At 44.4% G+C, this 5,000-nt stretch overlaps 1 protein-coding gene across 1 annotated transcript in view; it reads right to left on the bottom strand.

The window, feature by feature from the left end:
* LOC128362334 (phosphatidylinositol 3-kinase regulatory subunit gamma-like) overlaps positions 1-5,000 on the bottom strand; it is a 278,822-nt gene that overhangs the window by 210,763 nt on the left and 63,059 nt on the right. The window lies entirely within an intron of this gene.

The following is a 5,000-nucleotide window of genomic DNA, read 5'->3' as shown; positions in this document are numbered from 1 at the left end:
ATTAAAGCAGGGGTGTCAAACACGCGGCCCGTGGGCCAGAACCGGCCCGCTGAGGGGTTCAGTCCGGCCCACTTTCCTTCCTGTGTTTTTTCCTTCCTTCCATACTTCCTCCCTTTTTTCCTTCCTTACTTCCATCTGTCCTTCCTTCCATCTATCCTTTCTTCGTTCGCTCCTCCCTTTCTTCCTTCCTTCCTTCCTTCCATTTGTCCTTTCTTCGTTTGCTCCTTCCTTCCTTCCATCTGTCCTTCCTTCCTTCCTTACTTCGATCTGTCCTTCCTTCCTTCCATCTGTCCTTCCTTCCTTCCTTCCATCTGTCCTTACTCCCTTCCTAATTTCCTTTCTTCATTCGCTCCTTCCTTCCTTCCTTCCATCCATCTGTCCTTCCTTCCTTCCATCTGTCCTTCCTTCCTTCCATCTGTCCTTCCTTCCTTCCATCTGTCCTTACTCCCTTCCTTCTTTCCTTTCTGCGTTCGCTCCTTCCTTTCTTCCTTCCATCTGTCCTTACTCCCTTCATTCTTTCCTTTCTTCATTCGCTCCTTCCTTTCTTCCTTCCTTCTGTCCTTACTCCCTTTCTTCCTTCTGTTCTTCCTCCCAGCTGTCCTTCCTTCCGTCTGTCTGTCTTTCCTTCACTGTCTCTCTTTCCTACCTTTCTTCCCTACTACCTGTTGCCTGTCTTTCCTTCCTTCCCTTCTTATTTCCTTCCTTCCCTTCTTATTTCCTTCCCTCCATCTTTTTAATGATCCGGCCCACATGAGATCAAATTGGGCTGTATGTGGCCCTTGAATGAAAATGAGTTTGACCCCCCCCCCCCACAGTTTTGAAGAATTGTCCATATACATCCAAACAAATCAACCTGAGTGTGTGTAACTGTGTGTGTTTGTGTGTGTGTGCCCTCAGGGGAGTGTGAGCTGCTGCCTGAACAACCAGCACACACACACACACACACACACACACACTCAGCAGGGGTAAGGGACCTTGTAAATGTCAGAGTTGATTTCATGCTCAGGTCAAAACTTCACACGACAGAGTCTGATGGCATGACACGACCACAACAGGACACACACACACACACACACGCACACACGCACACACACACACACACACACACACGGGCGCACACACACACACACACACACACACACACACACACACACACACACACACACACACAAACACACACACACAGGGACAGTATGGATGTTGTACAGTTTCTTTTGCAAACTAAAGCCAACACAGAAAGAAACGGCTCCTCTGCAGGTTCTTTTTCATCCTCTAGTCTACACTCTTCCTTCCTTCCTTCCTTTCCTTCCTCCCTTCCTTCTCTTCCTTCTTCCTCACTTCCTTCCTTTCCTTCCCCCCTTACTTCTTTCTTCCTTTCCTTCTCTCTTCCTCCATTCCTTCCTTCTTCCTCCCTTCCTTCCTCCTTTTCTTCCTTCTTCCTCCTTTCCTCCCTCTCTTCCTTCCTTCCTTCTGTTTTTTCCTTATTTCCTGTCTTTTTTTCATTCCTTCCTTCCATATTTCCGTCCTGTCTTCTTAAAGAAGTCAAATGTCAGGTTTGAGGATTGAGCATCTTATTGGTATTAGTGATAAATGGTATAATGCAGCTTTTATATGAAACCTGTATTTTCTGTGCATTAAAAAAAACCCAGATGCATGATGGGAAAATTATTATTTTCTCTTGAAACAACAGTTTGAGTATCAAGTTTCATAAATGCTGCAGGTCCAGCATGAAGAGCGTTGATAATACTTTCATTTCCAGGTGTGTAATTACTGAATTACTCCATCATCATTACCATGAAATGTGTTGCTGTGTTTGCTGCTTTCAGTAAAAACATGATAATAAAACTCATTTACAGTTATATTTATTTCTGTTATCTGTAATTTGAAACATTACTCTTAATAATTTTTGCTCTCTTGTAGATAAATTTCACATTTTTGTTTGTCTGAACTCTGCAAGAAAATACAGCTATGTCTGTTTTCTCTATAATGAACACATATTGGAAATTATTGGTAAAGTTTTTAGAAATTAGAAACATATAAAATAAATTATTTCTCAATCTTTCTTCTTCTATTTCTAATTAAAAACTAAAGTAATCTGCTCATATCCTTTACAGACACCTGTTTTCCTAACGGTTCCTTCTTTCTTTCCTTCCTTCTTCCTTACTTCCTTCCTCTTTTCCTCCCTCCTTACTCCTTTCTTTTCCTTCCTTCCTTCCTTCATTCATTCCTCCTGTCTTTTCTTCCTCCCTTCATTGTTTCGTCACTTCCTCCCTTCCTCATTTCCTTCCTCCCTTCCTCATTCCTTCCTTCATTCATTCCTCCTGTCTTTCCTTCCTCCCTTCCTTGTTTCATCACTTCCTCCCTTCCTCATTTCCTCCCTTCATCCTTTCCTTCCTCCCCTCCTTCTTTCCTCCCCTCCTCCTTTCCTTCCTTCCTTCCTCCCTCCTTTCTTTCCTTTGTCCCTTCCCTCCTTCCTCCTTTCCTTCCTTCTTTCCTCACTTCCAACCTTCTGTCCTTCCTTCCTCCTGTCATTCCTTCTTCCTTCCTTCCTTCCTTCCTTCCTTCCTTCCTTGACCTGAGGACAACAGGAGGGTTAATAAAAGCTCAAATATCAGGAACACCACTGCCATGAAAATAATAAGATATATCCAAAAAAAAAAGAAAAGAAAAAAAAGAAAGAAAAAATTTCAATCTCATGCATGTGCCACCTGACAGCAGCGGTTAATCAGCCGGAGTGGATGTGAAAGGTTAAGCAACATGTGGGATTTCATTACAGCCCCACAAGCTGCAGCAGCTGTCACAGAGTCGACTATTGGGAATCAATTAGAAGAAAAGAAGAAAAGAAGAAAGAGGAAATTTTCCATCTATAGATTTCCATAGAAACGGTCGGCTAATGAAGGACGTATTGTGATAGAGGAGAGGAGACAATGTGGAGCTGAGGTAGAGGAGGGATCGAACCTTAACCTTAACCCTGAATATAGATACTTCCCTTTGGCATAATGAGATAATGGGAAGGAAGGAAGGAAGGAAGGTAGGAAGGGTCGGGGGGAATAATGAGAGAAGGAAAGGAAGGAAGGAAGGAAAGAAGGTAGGAAGTGAGGAAAGAAGGAAGGGAGGAAGAAAGGACAGGAGGAAGGAAGGACAGGAAGGAAGGAAGGAAGGAAGGAAGGAAAGAAGGAAGGAAGGAAAGAAGGAAGGAAGGAAGGAAGGAAGGAAGGAAGGAAGGAAGGGAGGGGGGTAAGAGGAAGGAATAAGGAGAGAAGGAAAGGAGGAAGGAAGGAAGGAAGGGAATGAGGAAAGGAGGAAGGACAGGAGGAAGGAAGGAAGGAAGTGAGGAAAGAAGTATGGAAGGAGGAGGGAGAAAAGAAAGGGGGAAGGAGGGGAAGAACGAAGGAAAATTAAACAAAGAGGGAAGAAGGAAGGAAGGAAGGAAGGAAGGACGGATTTCCATACAAACGGTCGGCTAATGAAGGACGTATTGTGATAGAGGAGAGGAGACAATGTGGAGCTGAGGCAGTGCAGGGATCGAACCTTAACCTTCACCCTGAATATAGACACTTCCTGTGGCATAATGGGATTCATGATCAATGACATCACTGCTTTGTGTCTGGCTTGGAAAGTGTGACTTTTTTTTTTGTTGCAGTTTTTGCTTTCCAGATTTAGGTTAAAGTAGAAGTTGCACATCTGGAAGGCAGGAAGGAAGGAAGGAAGGGAGGAAGGAAGGAAGGAAGGGAGGGAGGAAGGAAAGGAGGAAGGAAGGGGGGTGAAGTGGAAGGAAGTAAGGAGAGAAGGACAGGAGGAAGGAAAGAAAGGAGTAAGGGTGGGGGAAGTAAGGAGAGGAGGAAAGGGAAAGAAGGAAGGAAGAAAGGAAGGAAGGAAAGAAGGAAGGAAGGTAGGGAGTGAAGAGGAAGGAAGGAAGGAGAGAAGAGGAAGGAAGGAAGGAGGGAAGAAAGGAGGAAGGAAGAAAGGAAAGGAGTAAGGGTGGGGGGGAGTAATGAGAGAAGGAAAGGAGGAAGTGAGGAAAGAAGGAAGGGAGGAGGGAAAGACAGGAGGAAGGAAGGAAGGAAGGAAGGAAGGAAGGAAGGAAGGAAGGAAAGGAGTAAGGGTGGGGGGAGTAATGAGAGAAGGAAAGGAAGGAAGGAAGGAAAGAAGGGGTGAAGAGGAAGGAAGTAAGGTGAGAAGGAAAGGGAAAGAAGGAAGGAAGAAGGAAGGAAGAAAGGAAGGAAGGAAGGAAGGAAAGAAGGAAGGAAGGAAGGTAGGGAGTGAGGAAAGAAGGAATGACAGGAGGAAGGAAGGAAGGAAAAAAGGAAGTAAGTAAGGAGAGAAGGAAGGGAGGAACGAAAGGAAGGAAGAAGTATGGAAGGGGGAGGGAGCAAAGACAGAGTGAAGGAGGGGAAGAAGGAAAGAAAATTAAAGAAAGAGGAAGGAAGGAAGGAAGGAAGGAAGGAAGGAAGGAAGGAAGGAAGGAAGGAAGGAAGGAAGGAAGGAAGGACAGGAAGGTTAAAAGCTAATCTGACAGGTTCAGTAAAGGATTTAAAGGGTCTCATCTTAAACTTGTTACTTTTTCTCTTTCATATCTCTTCATCTCTCTCAGCTTCCACTCTACCGTTAATAATCTGCTCTCGTCTTTGTTCTGTCTCTTCTTCTCTCCTCTTCTATCTGTCATGTTTCCTTCCTGTTTGCTCTTTTTCTCAACAACTTGTTCATCCTTTCAATCATCCTCTCTTTTTTTCCTTTTTTCCCTTCTCTCTCTCTCTCTCTCTCTCTATTGTCTTCCATCCAAGCTTCAACTCTTCTGCACGTTGACTCTTTCTGGCTCTCGCCTCGGCTCGGCTCTTTTGTTGTGCTGTTGACAGTTGTGTCGTATCACAGCACGCACACACACACACACACACACACACACACACACACACACACAAATACAAATATAAACACACACACACACACACACACACACGGCGTCCTAGTGACAGTCATGCCGAGTTAAATCATGCATGTCC

The sequence above is a fragment of the Scomber japonicus genome, chromosome 7 (genome assembly GCF_027409825.1).
Source record: "Scomber japonicus isolate fScoJap1 chromosome 7, fScoJap1.pri, whole genome shotgun sequence".
NCBI classification, from domain to species: Eukaryota; Metazoa; Chordata; class Actinopteri; order Scombriformes; family Scombridae; genus Scomber; species Scomber japonicus.
Note: the sequence above shows the minus strand (reverse complement) of the source record. Positions and strands in the feature narration are given on the sequence as shown.